Below are 17105 nucleotides of genomic sequence, written 5' to 3'. Positions count from 1 at the left end.
CAAAAGGTGGTGTGGTAATTGAACCTCAGGTAAAGCAACAAGCATTCTATATTTAGATCTTAATGAATCAAATTACAGAAAAATCCTTTTTCCTTTCAGAAATAGTAATTTATCTATTTCAAAATTTCAAAATGTGGCTGTTCCTTTGAGATATTTAACCTGAGCTGCCCACATGAAATGAGCAATTACTTTTTTTAGATAGCATTTCCTTTGACTACTATTCCCTGGCCTTTTTTAGTCAGAATCTTTCAAGTATTTTTAATTAAACAAAAAAACCCTTGGTAATGCTTGGCAAATTAAGGTCCTAGTGGTTTTTTTAATTTAGTCTGAGACTATTTGCTCATGATAAATAAAAATAGCATAGATTATTAAAACACAGGAGGAGACATGAGGGAAAGCAACCAACAAAAAGGGATGTGCAGTGTCTCTGAACTTTAATAAGAAATATTTTGTTGATAAGGTCACTGTACTAATCCAGGAGGAATAAAGGTGCTCTAGAAAAAAAAAAAATCTGCTACTTCTGAATGCTGAGTTCTGCCTGTGCAAACTCTGCACAAGGAGAGTCCTGGATTGATCTGTGCTCATGCAGGTGATTTTAGGCACCAGGGGTAGGATGGGGAAAGAGGAGCCATCCTCATGGGCTGAGAAATTAGGTCATAGGATCGTCCCAGATTTCAGCAGCACAATGGACAAAGTGTTTTATCTCCATGCAAACCCTGTTGCAATATAAAGTGGGGAACTGACCTGTTCCTCTCCTCCCTAGTGGAAGCAAAATTAGAAAAATATGCCCAGATATTTCCCAGGAAGGGAGGGGATGGTAGTGATTTATTTGATAGCACATAACCAAGGACTGAAGAGCTCTGACAAGCCCAGCCTTGCCAGTGTGGCTGCTGAGGTAACAAGGGGTGCCTCAGATGAGGCCAGGGGGGATGGAGGTGAAAGCTTGGAAAGAAACAAAACCATGAGAGTCAGGAGGAAATTTGTGTAGGGAAACTGAGGCAGACTGTTCTCAGAGGTGGCAGTGTGATGGCTGGAAGCAATGGACACCCCTTAAAGCAAGGAGCACTGCTCAGAGACTGGGGTAAAATTCTTCCCAGTGCACGTGGTTTAAAGTGGGCCAGAGAGCCTGGGGGACCTCCAGGCTTTGAAATGCTGAAAGCTTGGCTTGAAGAGCAAACTGGACTGAGCTTCAAAATGGATCTGACTTCAAAGCTGGCTCTGTCCTGGGCTGGGGGGACTGGAGCAGATGTCCTCATGGTGTCCATTTCAGCCTGGATTGTCCCGTGCTCCTGTGCTACAGATCTGAAGGCGCTGCTCTGGAGAAGGGGGATTTGTCTCCATGTTTTGGTTGAGTACAAGGACTGCCCAAGGACAAAGCCAGTTCTGCTTGGGCTACACAGAGATGAAAGCTGGAGAGGAAGGCAGCAGCTCAAAGCCTGGCTTAGATGAAGTTTTGCCCATAACATGGCAACTTTCCCGTGGTGAACTCCATCAAACACCAGATGTGCTGCATTCAGATCCCTAAAACACAGCTGGTTTAATTGATGAGAAAGTTCACAGTGTTTCACAATAATGGGATAATGAAGATAATCAGAAAACACTGCAATAAATGCTTCATGACCATCCACACCAGCACTCCTCAAAAAAAATGAAGTGCCATATGTGTAAAATTAATCACGTTGCACGTGTATAAATTTTTAAAAGGTCACAAGGTATTTTAAGAAAAAAATCTTTATCAAAGTAACTTCTATGATAAAAATACCTGTTCTTTCCAAGAATAATCAGAAGGAGCTCAGAAGAAAGGACAGCTGTGGGGAAAACTGAGGAGAGGTGCAGGCAGTGCATCCATAGTTTGGACCCAAGTCTTGGTTTGGACTCTTTAGTTGAAGATCATCCCTCATCCCTACCAGATGAGACACTTGTAATTAGGCCTAAATTTTCCATGTACATTTCTCTGAAATGATCAAGAACTAAAAAATAAAAAAATAAATAATAATAATTAAAAAAAAGGGTCAAGAAAACATTCCTAGAATTCTGAGGCCTTTTAGTTAATTTATTTAAGCGGTGCAATGTGCAGAAAATTTTTACATTTTCTTATGGTACCCAGGTGGATTGACAACCATGGGGAGGAAGAGAAGAGGAGAATGAAGCCAGAAAGATAATGAGCTGAGTGATTAAGTTGTATAAGGCTTCAGAGGGATTGTTTCTATAAATAGGTTTTTAGTAAAAGTCTAACCTTTCAAAATTTTATATTCATCAAAAGAAAGAAAAAGAAAAAAAAAAAATGTTACCAAAATCTAATTAGGAAGGGTTATAACCTGATATCTATGAGAACCAAAATAGAATAATGCCACAAGAGAAAGAACCTCCAGAGATGTATTTGAAAGAGTTTCTCTCAGAAATCTTAAAAAGTTAAAATTCAAGCTGAATAAAATGTTCATAGTGAAACTAAATGGCCAGGTAGAACTTACAAAACAAATAAGTTAGGAAGGTGTGTACCCCCACCTTAGGCACTGATTTCCAGACCAGGTTTTATTTACTGATTCATTCTCCTTCATCACTGCATAAACGTTGTGCTCTGTAAAAAAGCATAACAAAGAACATCTTCCCCAGTCCCAATATCTTGCCTAGACCTTCTCACTACAAGTATTAGCAGTAAAATAGGAAAACTTAATAAATTCATATCCCAATGAATTTCTGTTTCTGATCTTTAACACTTCAGCCATTTGCCTCTGTCAATACTAAGTTACATTAAGTTTGCACTGGGATGAGTAAGGATCTCAGTCTGTATTTTTTTTTTTTTTCAATTATCAGGAAAACCATCTTACAATTTTAAATTTTTTTCTCCCCAAATACATCTGTGCAAATATTTTCCCTTCTTAAAGAAATCCACCTTAGCCATATCTCTATAATAAACATTTAGGAATGAAAACCAATCCTATAGAATTTCCACTGGACTGATATTATAATATTCTCAAGAGGCATGAAACTTTTCTATCTCCCAGGGTCTCATTGTGTGGCTGCTCTCAGATTTGGCCAAGTGCTCTTCTGGCTCTTTACCCAGGCAGGGGATCTCACCACAATCTAGAAGCAAGTTGTCACCTGCCAGTGCTCTCTTCTCAAGGGAAAATACTGGCTCCTGCAGCATTTGCTGGCTATCAGTGAATAAATATAATGAGAAACTAACAGATGGAAAGAGTGTGTCACCTAATTTTAAGTGTTAATATTATGCAAGTGAATAATGCTGGCCGTGGTGTGCTGAGGAACACAGCCACAGTCCAAAGACAGGATTGTTTAAACAGCATGAGATGTGAAAGATAGCACAGATTCACAGCTGCTCACACAGGGCTGCAAGGTCAGATAAACTGATTTATCAGTAGCTGATCACTTGAAACAAGGGATGTCCAGTGCCAAGGCTGAGCTCAGCTGCATCTCCTGCTGGAGCCCAGCTTAGAGAGGAGCTGATTTATTGACACAGATCAGGCAATTCTCTTCACAACCTGGGCCATCTCAGCTGAGGTAACCACACAGAAGAATGAAATGTGCCTGAGCAGGAGACCTCTAAATCCCAGTAGCCCAAGGCTCTGGCAGCTGATAATGCCCCCAGTTCCTTTCTCTGCTGCCAGAGTGCAGGTGCTGAGGGAGAGGCAGCAGACACAGGGGTTTTCAATGTCCTGTAGCATCACCCTCACTGCTCATGATCAAGCTTGGCTCAAGTATTCTCGGACAAGTTCTTATTCCCCTGCAATACTGCCTGCTCAAGGCAACCAAAACTTGGTTGCCACTTGGTCCCAAAGTCCTCTGATATCCCAGAGAGACACTGTCATTCAAGAACTACTGAAATGGACTGGTTTTATTTCTATTTATATTTGTTTTCTTCAGAAAGACTGTTTCTCAGTTGCACACCAGATAATTTGGCTGGCCAGATATAGCCAGTCTATTTGCAACTCAAGATCCATTTAACTTTGAAGCAGCTTCTCACTATATTTGTCATAGAAATACTATTTCAATAAAATTTTAAAATGCAGGAATGGTTATAACATCCACTTGAATGTGTACTCAAATATATCAAAACAGGGTGATGCACTACAGCTTTTTGCCATCACTATTTCTATTGGTTTCTGGTATCCTGGATAGTAATTCTGCATTTTTCTCATGTTTTCACCTGTGTTTGTGGATCTGCAACTGAGATATGGCAGTGATTTCTCTTTCCTGATGATGAGGAAAACAAAGGAGTCCTACAATTTTAAATCAGAAATTGGACCTCCAACAATCAGTTCATATTTTCTTTTACATTCCAATTTACATTTCACTTTTAGTGATGGAGGCTTACAAGTGAGTTGGTTTCACATAAGCATGCAGATATCTTAGAGAGACTTCTGTAAGGCAGAGTAAAGAATTCCTGGATTAGGGAAAGGGTTCTGCCTTATTAATGCTCTATTGCTGCATTCTGCCTGTATGCAAAAGAAAAAAAAAATGAACTTGCCACCTTCTCATTGTTAAAGGCACTTAAGCACAAGAGAAACTAATTAAAAATGGAAAGAGTGGCACTTTTTATACCCTTCAGAAATATTTTCATGAGCTGCCCAGTGACTCATGTTTTACAGCACTGGGTAGCTCAATATATGTATTTTTAATGATTTGGAAAGGGCTCATAAAGTAGTGTCCCCATCTTGTAATCGTTCATGACTGCATGTAAAAGGAAACAGAATCCATTATTTCCAAGGGACTGTAAAAAGAAACTGGCTTAGAGGTATCTGTAAAGTATCTGTATTGTTATCAGTAAAGCCAGAAACTTTTATTATGTTTCCAAGCCTGGTGTATTATTGTGTGAGATACATTGAGTTTTTTTATATTCTGCCACACAGACACCCACAAGAGCATTAAATTCACCTGACACCAGATTTGTGTGGAGGTCTTGGTCACGAGTAAGCAGCTGAAGTTTAATGAGTTCATAAATCAGATGGGCTGTGGCAGCTGTCCAGCTCAGATGAGAGCTGAATCACCCATCACAGGCTACAAAACTCCACCCACACACTTAATGAGCCTCAAAAGATGAGAGCTTTTAAACTCCAGTGCTCGACTCTTTATCTGAGTGTGGGGTTCCTGCAGGAGGGGCTGTCCTGCAGTTCCTCCCCCAGGAGAGTCATCCCAGAGCCAGCAGTGATGGGGATGATGAGAGCAGTGTTCCCAAGCACAGATGGACATCTCCAGGCTCCTGGCACTTGGCCCTGGCTGAGCTCCATGCCTGAGCCCACGTCAGGATCTGTCAAGGCTGTGTAAAGCTCTTTTTGTGCTGTTTATTTACCAGTCAGACAAACGGTGCCTCTCTGATCAATTATCAGCCATTCTGAGCTGTTACAAAGGAAATAAATGTTTCCCCCACCTGGCTACAACCTCCCTCAGGTAGCTGAGGATTGTTTGCCAAACAGATGGAGAAGGAGAAGCAAATTACATCTCTCCTCAGGTGACAGGGAGAGCAGGAGGAAAACTGTTCCATGGATTCCCTTGACTTGTTACAGCCTGGAAATCTCAGATCCTGTGACCCACATGAGCACTAGCAAAGAATTTAACAATCCATTCCTAACAATCTCCTCCCTCCCATAGTTTGTTCCAACTCCATCATTTTCCTCAAGGAGTTAATGCATCCAGACATTAAAATCATGTTATGGTTTCATCAAAAAGAAGCTTGCAGATGCTTCCAGAGGAATAGGAAAAATAACCTCTATGTCCCGTTTTTGAAGGTGTTTAAAGGAGATATTAATGCATCATTCATTGATATATTGGATCACAGTGTGAAACAGCAAATTAATTCTGTATCAGAAAATGCTTCTGCTCAGATTAATCCCCTTTCATGTAATGTTATAATTATAAATATTAAGGCCTTTGGAAATATTTGTACTTTGTTTAGACATAACAGATCATTAGCTACTTTATTAGTCAACAGTGGGAAGAGGAACTGTAAGAAATATCATGGTGTTACCTAGAGAGAATGCAATGGAAAAACAAATCTAAATTGTTGAGATTATTTTCATACATTTTACCACTTATTTTGCATAACTTTCTTTTTACCTCTTCTATTCCTCAGATGTTAGGATAATGAATAAAAATAATAATGTCCTCTCTAAACCCAGCAAGGTTCCATGGATCCTTTTTTCCTCCAAGTCAGTCAAGATAAGACAGAAAATTGTGTCACTGAAGGGCAGCCAGTGAAGAATTATTTATTATTGGATTAAATCACAGGAAAGTTCATCTGTGTTGCCTTATGTAAAAACAAGAAACACTTTGAAGTTCTTAAAGTCCAAAGAGAAAGAAATGGATGAACATGTTCACAGGCAGAGAAGAGAAATATATCCATTGTATAGCACAGAACTAGAAAAACAGGGAGTCATAAATCAACCAAACCCTTCTTACAGACACTGGGAAACCACTAAGAGCACCAGTTTCTGCAGTTTTGGATAGGATCTTACTGTTTATGTAAAGAAAAGCCCAGGTTTCCACAAGGAGAAGCATCTTGTGCTCCACAGGAATCATTACCCAATCACCACTACAGTAAAAGAAAAAAAAATCACTGAAAAAAGAAAATGAAAACCAAAAAAAAGGGGGGGGAAAAGAAAAGGACAAAAGCTTCTAAAAATTCTCTGAGCAGCTTATCAGCCACGTAAATGAACATTGAAAAAATTTCCCCCAGCCTGCCTGTACTTGTCTTCCTTTAGACTTCTAATAAGCAGCTTAATATTTTGCAGATTCTTTTCCCTTTTTGTCCCAAGTCCCTCCAGAACCTGTCCAGATCTTTAGCATTACATTGCCATAGATCATTTAAACTGTGTTTTCCATGGCTTTCCCTGCTATCCAAGTGCAATATTCTGAAACTACAGAATGGGTTTTCTTTATTCTTGTGCATTGCCTGTCTCAGAGTGAACTGCCTGATTTCAGAGGTTTCTTTGTGTTTTCTCCATCCTCTGTGTTTCATTTTCTCTGAAGTGTTGCCCCTGTCTCCAAATCTGCATCCATATCCTGAAATTTCAACACCATCTTTCAGAAATACAGATGTAAGTAAAGGATATCTGGGAAGGAAGTGAATGTTCTATTATTGCTACCATAAATGGGCTCGCCACTGATTAAAAGCTCATTAGGATTTAATTTTTCAATGCTTCATTTTTTCCATCTCAAAGCAGGGTGCAGGAAGGGCAAAAACTCCTGGTTCAGAAATAAATTAAGGTTAACACTAACCCATACCAATACTGTGTGAAATATTGTGCCCAGGTCTTAAATACAGAATTTTTCTTTCATATATAAAGATAATACCCAGCTCTTATGCAGCATTTTCTGCCAGCAGAGTTCAAAGTGACTTATAAAAAAGCAAATAACAACTGAGGCTAACTTGGTTAGTTTGTTTAAAGGAAAGAAGTTGACATTGCAATGCAACAGTAAGATATAAATTGGAACTATGCCACTGAATTTCCACACTTTTCCAGGCTCCCAGAGGTATTGTCAGTGTGACCAGGATTTGATGAAAACTCCAGAAACCAGTTTTCTGTGGCCAGAAAGGGCATTACTAGCAGAGGAAACCATTTACAAGTGCACTTATTACAAACAATTTTGTGAATTTGCTCTTCCAGCACTGAAATTTATTCTCCCTCCATCCCAGGGGCTGCACTGTCTGTTCATCTATCACTGGCCTCCTCTGCCACTGGAAGGGGAATTCTCCCACACCAGCGAGGTCAGACTCCTGAGAATCCCACTAGAACCTCTTCAGTGCCTATTCCCTACTTATTTTCCCTTTTTTTCTTTTAACCCACAGATGTAAAAAGCCATCTCTTTCTTGTGCAAAATAAGAGAAAGAAAAAAGTATTTTGTTTTTTTTATTCTTGCTGTTGAACTATATTCTTCATTTCTATCAAGCATTCTGAGCTGAAGTCTGCAAGAAAGGCTCGATATAAAGCAAATTTGCATGCAGTGACACAAAGCCTCCCTTGAAGGAGCAATTGTCATGCACAAATCAATGGACTCATATCCAAGGTGCAGAGAAATTCAACTTGAGTTCTGCTTATCTTCTTTTCAAAATTGAAATAGGATCAGATGTGTTTTCCTGTGGTCCTTGCCTCATTGTCCCAAAATTTTCCTTTTGAAGCTTCTCTCTTATCTACATATCTTTGGTATGGTTAAATGATTAAACTGTAAAACTTTTACCCTCCCATGCATTTACATCTCTCCTTTCACTTGTAAAATACTTTTTTCCCTTTCAAGTAGCATATTTGAGGTGTTTGTGTCCCAGTTGTTCTGGGAGTTACCAGTGAGATATGAAAAAGCTAAAGAAAAAGTCTTTTTGAAAAGCACAGAAATACAGAAGGGAAATCAGACCCTTCACAAGAATGTCATAATAAAAAATATGTATTTTGGCAGTAACCTCTGGAAATAGATTGTATCTGCATTTTTGGTATTGTGCAGCCTAAACATACCCTAATTATTAATTAATAACTCCACTGAGTAGCCTCAGTGTCTTTTTTTCTGTACACTTGCAGAAGGTACCAAGCTTGTTATTGAGTCCATGCACATCCTGAAGTATTACGAGATCATGATTACCCAATTTTTCCCCCATTTACTTTTAGTTTTAGCCTAAGTGAATATTTTTAGGCTAATCAGTATCTGTTAAATCAAAGCAGCAATTCCCTCTCTCATCAGCCCATGCAAGCCTTCTCTTTCAGCAGCTAATGTGCTTATCAGAACCACCTATATTTAATATAAGTTCAGCAATGTTTGTCATTTGAGGGCAGAATACACCAAGAAACTTTTTCTTAATGCAGCATTTAGCAACAAGAGAGCAGAACAACCTCAAATCAAAACGCATTCATTTTTTGTACTTTAGAGTTTTTCATCTATAAACCTTTGCAATTAAAGAAGCTGCTGCTATAGTGTGTTTAAGTAGGTCTGAAATTCAGAGATACAGAGATTTTATAGATAGAGAGATACATTTTTCATATACACAAGAGAAGGTGCAACCCTACAACTACAAAAAAAAAAAAAAAAAATAAAAACTTTGTTTGGAAGCTGATTTGTGAGGGCTTTGGGCACAGTTAAATTCCAGAAATGAAGAAAAGTGTCAAAACTGGGCTCTTGGGGGACTGTCAACCCCAGCTAAATGAGGAATCAAACAGAGCTGTGTGACAGGGTGAATTACAGATCTGCACCTCTTGGTTCCTCCTCTCCACGCTTTGACATCTAAAGGTTTATGCCAAAAAAACCCACAGAAATTGAAGTACATTTGTTCCTGAGTGCTGTCTTGCAGTTGTTCAGTCTTAAAAGGCTCCCTGTAAACCATTATGATATTTATGCACAAAGAAATTATTCAAAGTTTCAGGATTAAGTTGTCCCCTCTCTGCAGATGGCAATTTTTCACCCACAGCTCCTCACAGTGCCATTAAGTTGGTGGCAGCTCTGACTGGAGAGATCATGAGATGAGCAATAGTGCTAGTCCTGTGATAAATCTCATAAATAAATGATAAATGCTGGGCTGGTGGAATTAATACAACAAATTTCAAGTGGTGGATGTAAATGACCCAAGGAATCCCAGCCTGGAGCAATTGCCTGTAAATCTGCTGAGTGCTCCTGCCTGGGGAGACTTCCCAGAGCCGAGGGCAGCTGCAGGTGAGGAGCTGTGGGCTGTAGCCACAGGCTCCTGGCATGGCCTCAGGTGACTCTGCTCACTCTTCTGTACCTACATTTCAGTCCTCACCTGGTCAGATTAGTCAATTATTAATCATCTTCCCAATCTTAATCAATGAAAGCCTTTCTTGTATTTGGTCTTTATTTGCATAAACATTTTTAAGAACTGTTTCCCATTCCCAGGTTAGCTTTGTACTCCATACACTTGTTCTAATATTACCTTATTTAATATTTGTTTTTAAATTAATCTATTCATCTTGTTTAATACTGGGGGTTTCTTGGTCTGTTTAAAGACCAAGATGATGGCAGCATAAACAGAAGCACTTTCAGAGCAAAATCAAAATCTGAATGCTTTATATTTTCCCTTTCATTAAGCTCCTATGATACAGAACTGCTGCTAAGCCACTTGGTGGGATTTACTGGTGGGACAGAAATCACCCTTCTCCAAAGAGATTCTATCCACGCTGTCAGGAGAAGGGTCCAGACAAGTGTTGCCTCTGTGCCCGAGTGTCTTTCAGTGCTGAGAAGTGTTTGCTGCAGGAATTTAACCCTGACAGAAAGACCCTTCTCCCCCAGAAGCATCACAGCCCCTGCAGGCTGGAGAAGTCACAATGATGCTCCCATTTCTGGACTTACTGAAGTGTTTGAATAAACACACAAGATCTTGTTTCATTTCAGGTGAATGTACCATTTCAGATGAATGTATCATTTATGTCACCAAGCTGAGTTTTCTAAGTTTTCTTTTGTCCCTCTCACGGGGTTTAAATTTTTAATCAAATTACCCGATACACAACTATGGCTTATTTTGGCAGGGGGAGAGGTCGATTCAGTCTTCCAACACAAATCAAGATCAAATCTGTGCTTGTAACACAAATCCCAAATCCACCCAGATATTCTGAGCCAGTCTGAATTTCCAATCAACTTCAGAAGTTCCAGGATTTGGCTATTTCACATCACTTCCTTCAAAATAAAATATGTGGGTTCAAGGCTTTGAGCTACCTTAGTCAGATCTTTACTTAAAAAGTGGCTAAAAGTTTGAAGGCTCTGTATGACACAGGTTCTCAGGAAAAAAACATAGGAAACAAACTCTAGAAGCTGTTTAAAACAGTTTACATCCAATAACAGTAATTCACATCAGACAAATGATGAATGACATAAACGTTTGCCCAGTAACAGATTTTAAAACAAAATAATTGCTAGATTTAACTACACAAGAGCTACACCTCTCCCAGATAATGATGAGAGAATGGAACAGTTTCAAATTTCTGTATATACAAGACAGCAAAAGAATGAAAATCAAGATCTGAAATGAACAAGGTGATACATGAGACTTAATCCTGGAGAAGTTTTTTTTTAAATAGCAAATTTCAAATAAACTATTAGAAATTATTCCTAATTCAAACATCTCTCAGACTGGAAAACTTGATAGAGGAAAAAATACAGACTTTGTTCTGAGGATTTAAGTGTCTGTTTGAATAGAAATGTGTCATTAGAAGCAAAATTATCCATTTATTACCTGTAGGCAGAGGGTTCCTGGGGCCTAAATCATGCACTCACCAGAGCTCCAGGTGCATTTTTACAGCTCCCTTGTGAAACTGGCTCTCAGCCCTTTGTCAGCTCCCTTTTCTGATTTTAAATATGTTCCTGTAGATTATTAAAGATATCAGTGTTTATTTTGGGCTAAGCTTTGGCATATTCTTTGACTTGTTGGACAAATCATCACAGTTCATTTGACACCACTTCTATGGATTATGTGATCATTGTTTAGGGCTCTCCCTAAAACCATTTTCTCCATTCAACCCTTCCTTGATTTTATGATAATTTTCCTTAAGAATAACATCTTCTTACCCAGTGTATTTATTAAAGTATCAAGATCATTATAATTAGCACTATTGGCAAGGGGAAAGGATTTCTTCTAATTAAACCAAAGCTAAGCTAATAAAACCAATCATCTTGCACTTATGTACAATTTTAATTTCATGTCCATCAGTGTTTAGCTCCCTTATAAAGTCCCCAGCAAACTAATAACCTTTTGTGTGCTCTTCCTTCTAGAGAAGCAAGAAATATCCATCCTTCTTGGGGTTACTCTTGCATCCTCACACTGAAAGCCCATATTTTCACATGGCCTATTGCTTTATTGGGCTGTTCAGTGGCAACTCTTTATTGAACTTTCCTGGCTGTGAAAACATCAGCAAAACTTGCTTTAAAGGAACCAGCAAAGTGCTGAAGGATCAGACCTTCTTCCCCTGAACCCAACACACTTCCCAGTGAAGTTTGTTCTCTCACTTCCTTGGCTGTGCCAGCACTTGGAGCCAAAACTGCACATTTTAAGCACAATTGGGCATTTTATTCAAGCTCAAAACAGCCTCAGGGCTTAAGCTGATTGAAATCAAATGTTGCCTGGTGTCTGTTTACCCCAAGGAGCATCTCCAGCCTTCACTTAGAGTCAAGGTCACTTCTCTGCCCTGACAGATGCTGTTTCTCCTCTAAAAAAGACAACACAAAATGTGGAGGGAGCCTGGTAAAAGACAACTTTCCAGTGCTTGTGGGCCTCAGGATTGGCCACTCCAAGTCCCATAATGATGGAGTAGAATAAGCCCCATGCATTTGCTTTCTCACCCAGCATTTTATATTTTATTGAGCTAAAGCCACACATGGAGTGTGGGATGCACACCTGGCTGTGCTAGGTGGGCAATAATCAGCAAATGATTTACATTCAGACTGTTGACCCAAGATAACTTTTCTGTGGGGTAGATGCCCTCTTTCCCCACTTATTCACTCACCCTCAGCAACACTTGGCTGTGAAGTGCTGCTGTCTTCACACAGAGTGTGCATCTCCCCCTTGCTTTGCAACAGGAATGGGATTTTGTAACTGAATTTGGAACTTACCAGAATGGAGAGGGGTTGTCAGCTCAGTGTGTTCAGTTCTTCTATTTGAGTTGATGCTTCAGCAAGCACAGTCAATAACACATTTTTAGAGGGCTTGTAGATAATTAGATTAATGAGCTGACTCTCCTCAAACACACGATTTGCAGTAAGCCTTTCTGCTCATCTCTTTATTGACTGGCACAGTAATAATGTCTATTGAACTTCACTCAACCATCAGGTAATACAAACATATTTTTGCCCTTGGAGGCAGTCAGAAAGGCCAGGCACACTATCGCTGCAGTACATATATTTTCTGAGACAATTAGCAACCTCAAGGTGGTGTTAATCAAGGGGAAATAGGGGCTAAGTAAGTATTAATTTATCTTTTGCTACAATAGAGTTCCCAGAGCTAAGATGACCATGCTAGAATTGTTTTGTAGGGATCCCTCTAACTCTTTGTCTTTCTCTTGTAATGAGATGTCAGACAATCCTCAGGGTAAAAATCCTGCTCCCTCTGAAGAGCCAGACAAGCAATGGAGTTAGAAATGGCAAATGATTTTTTCAAAGCACCTTATTCACCTCATCCCAACACCTCAGCTGCAATTCTGGAGTTTAGCATGGAAAACATCTGTCAGTGTCCTTTGGTGGGTCCCAATTAACAGCTAGGAGAATCAAATCTCATTAACAAAAACACTGTGAATAGAAAACTGTAGAAGTAGCAGGATGGTAGTTATAGCCTTGGAAGAATGGGAGAAAAGAGGATGCGATGTTTTCTTCCATTTCACCAATCAAAGTAAATGGAAAAAAAAATAAATCATACAACACTGGTTAAGCAAGTCCTTTCTGGGACCTTACTATGGTGAGAAAAAAGTTTCCCACCATCATCACATCACAGAAATGCAGCTGGTCCAGAATTAGCCCCTAAGAAAGTGATCAGCACCTGCAAGGCAAAAGGGACACAGACTTCACAGACCAAGGATGAGAAATACAATGAGAAAATTGAAATTACTCAGAGAGGAAGCTGAACATATAATGGAAACTTCACTAATACAGCAGAAGGGAAAATGAACAAAAAAAGGCTGCAACTGGGCAGCACTCTAAAGGCAGAAATCCAAGAAATTGATAAGAAATTCAGGCAAAGCACAAACCCCCAACAGGAAAACTGCAGCACAGTGGGCTACCAAAGGGGTTAATGACAATGCTGCCTTCTTCCACCAGCTTTTGGAAAGCTTCAAGGCAAAAAGCATCTGCTTTAGTGTAAAACAGTAGAGAGCTAGACCGGAGTTGCAAGCACTTATTTCTGAGGGAACCAATAAAACAGAGAGACTGCTCTGCAACGAATATGACATATTTGATGAAAAGCAGCAAACATTCCTGCGAGTGATTAGGAGTTCAAGAGCAGTGGCCTGTCTGTGTGATGGTTTGGATGCTGGGGAATGTGCCAGGGTGGTAGAGATGCCTCAGGCAATAGAAAGCAAACAGCCGGAGCACTGAGAGCGAGCTCTTGCTGAAACTTGGGAAATAAATGCTTATTGAGGTTTTGTGAAATATGGTGGCTGCCACAGGGAGGGAAAGGGTTCATTAGAACCCTTACAGTTCATTAGAAAAGCAGGGGAATAAAACTTCCCATGCAGAGAGTAAGGATGGAATCTGAGAGCAGGCAGAGATTAGAGCTGAAGGGATCTCTGCTGTCCCTGAACTCCTTAATTCACCTGCTCATAAAGAAAAAGAACCTAATCCACACCCAGCTGGATCTGTTTGTCAGGAATGGAGGAACACGTTCTGCTGCCTCCAAAGGCAAAAATTCTGAGAGAGAATGAAAATGTCTAAAAGTTGCACACCACTGGGGATATGGATGGTACCCCTAAAAACAATTTAAAAAAAAGTCAAATTCCTAGTAGCTATTTTGAGCTATGCTTGGTGCCCCAGACACCCCAGAAAGCAACATGGCAAGTGGTATAATAACAGGCAGGAGACAAGGACTCCAATAATGTAAAGTTGGGAAGAGCAGCTTTAGAAAATGCCTGAGCCATGACACTTCAGCAGCCATAGAAAATTCTCTTGCCAGTTGTCAAATTGCTCTTAAGGCAGGGCCACAGCCCTCAGCAGAGCTGGCAGCAGCCTCAGGGCCCAGCAATGAGCCCGGTGCGTGTGTGAGGAGCTCACCTGGCTGTCCCAGGGGCACAGCACACACGGCTGGCACCGCTTATCCTGGCACTCCTCAGGGACCCAGCAACGGAGCTGGCCTGGCTGAGCTGAGCCGAGCCAAGCCGGCCTCTGGCCTGAGCTGAGCTGAGCTGGCCTGGCTGAGCCGAGCCGGCCTCTGGCCTGAGCTGAGCTGAGCTGAGCTGAGCTGGCCTGGCTGAGCCGAGCCGGCCTCTGGCCTGAGCTGAGCTGAGCTGAGCTGGCCTGGCTGAGCCGAGCCGGCCTCTGGCCTGAGCTGAGCTGAGCTGGCCTGCGGCCTGAGCTGAGCTGAGCTGGCCAAGCCGAGCCCTGCAGGAGCCAAGGCAGCAGCACCAAGTTCCAGGCTCTGCCTGGGCTAGGAGGGCTCTGACACAGCTGGTGCTGGGAGCCCTGAGGGCTGACAGAGTCACACAATGGTTTGGGTTGGGTGGGACCTAAAGCCCATCCAGTGCCACCCCTGCCATGGCCAGGGACACCTCAAACTGTCCCAGGCTGCTCCAAACCCCATCCAACCCAGCCTTGGGCACTGCCAGGGATCCAGGGACAACCACAGCTGCTCTGGGCACCTGTGCCATGGCCTGTCCACCCTCACAGGGAACAATTCCTGCCATTATCCAGTCCAAACCTTCTCAACACAGAACTGACACAGGACACTTCAAAATTAGGCAGCTGTGCTCCTAAGTGGTGGCAGGAAAACTCTTTCAAACTTGTCTGACACCTACATGAAGTTGCTTCTCCTGACACACGTACGGGGTATTAGCTGAGGTCACCTGCAGTCCTCAGGGAGGCAACAGAAGATGCTAAATTGGGTTTTCCAGCAAGATCTGAGAGACACAAGCTTCAAGAAGCAGGGACAGCTACAGTGCAGGTGTCACAGCTGGAGCAAACAGAGTTTATCTCCCAGCTGCAGTGCTGCTGATACAGAACACTCAAACAAGTGATATTAGCAAGGATTTGCAGGCACCAGCTTTCTGTACTTTGTGAATGCTGGGTTTTATGAAGGCTATTGATGTGTTTTGCCTGAAGAAGAGGATAAAGGACTGTACCTCCTGAAAGGATTGAGCCCTGAGCCCGGTGAAGGATGGTTGGCATGTCCTGCAGGGATTCGTGCTGGGGAACAGCAATCACTGGCAACATGCACACTGCTCAGAGTGCCTGCTAATCAGCTTAAGAGACACCCAAATGTTTAGGATGTCTTCATTACCACAGAGCTGATGGGATGAGGACACATCCCATGTTGAAAATGTAGTTTCTTACTCTGTAAAACACAGCTGACCTGTACCTCTGCTAAAGAAACCTTCCTCCAGGTTTCCCAAGTATAGTTTAAGCTGGTTTTTAGTTCTTTTTCATTATTTACCCAGATAAGAACAGTTATTTTGGTAACAGCATCCTCCCACAAGGAAAACAACTCAGAATAATGCTGTGTAGGGTATCACCTGTGCAAGGCTGAAGGTCTAAACCTAAATCGATCCATGTCCATCACTGCTAGCTCTCATCTTCTATTTATGTGGAGGTTTTGCTTAATTCTCCATCAACCCCAGGCACAAACATGACTGAAAGTAGGAGTATAAATACATGGCAGAATATGCAAGGCTTTAGGCAGCTGGTGTGTGTGTGTGTGTGCATTAAAAGCTCCTCTAAAAGGCAAAGAGAAACCTCCTGCACAAACATCCCCAGCAGCACAGGAAATGCTGATAACCACTGTCCCTGTGAGAGACAGATCCTTCCCCACAGCATGCTGAGCTACCGGAACAGAGCAGGAATAATGACTCTGGCAGGGGCTCAGGATTCATCCATACCAAAAAAACAAAAAAGGCACAATTTCCTATTTTTGGGGTGTTTAAGAATTTATAGGTGTTGTTTAATCAGAAAATTGTAGTAAGAACCGTAATGATGTGGTGTTTTTATTAGTATCAAATGTAAACCAATATAAATTTAGTAATTTAACTCAGTTTTGCTCCCCAATTTGGAGATGGGCTCACAGATGTTATGGAAAAAAGTTAACTTAGAATGTTAATTCTTCAGTGCATTGTGCAGATCTTCCTTGGTAGCTCATGAATCCAGAGCCAAAAGCCATTTTTTTTCTGATTAAATTACTACATAAGATACATACCTGTTTTCTTATGTACATTACCAGGTTAGTATTGATTAATTATAGTGTAAAAGACCTGCAAAAAACCACCCTCTCCTAGCTGATAAAAATAGGTAGGAAAAAATACAATAAGAATTCTTCCTGATAGCTTTTGGAATTGATATTTAGAAAATTAAACATGTATTTCTCTGTCATAAAAAAATCTGTGGGGTGAGAAATCCAGGGTCCAAATCCTAAAGCCAAAGATTGCCTCCTAGTTGACAGTTTAATCATCAACCTATCCAGAGTAATGTAT

At 41.0% G+C, this 17105-nt stretch overlaps 1 long non-coding RNA gene across 1 annotated transcript in view; it reads right to left on the bottom strand.

The window, feature by feature from the left end:
• LOC107206648 overlaps positions 1-11307 on the bottom strand; it is a 31819-nt gene extending 20512 nt beyond the window's left edge. Inside the window, exon 1 of the long non-coding RNA XR_004498140.1 lies at positions 11224-11307. This is a non-coding gene — a long non-coding RNA (uncharacterized LOC107206648). The remainder of the gene's footprint in view (positions 1-11223) is intronic.
• Positions 11308-17105: the final 5798 nt, after the last annotated feature.

This window comes from Parus major, chromosome 6 (assembly GCF_001522545.3).
Source record: "Parus major isolate Abel chromosome 6, Parus_major1.1, whole genome shotgun sequence".
Taxonomy (NCBI): domain Eukaryota; kingdom Metazoa; phylum Chordata; class Aves; order Passeriformes; family Paridae; genus Parus; species Parus major.
The sequence above is the reverse complement of the archived record's forward strand: the minus strand, read 5'-3'. Positions and strand labels throughout refer to the sequence as shown.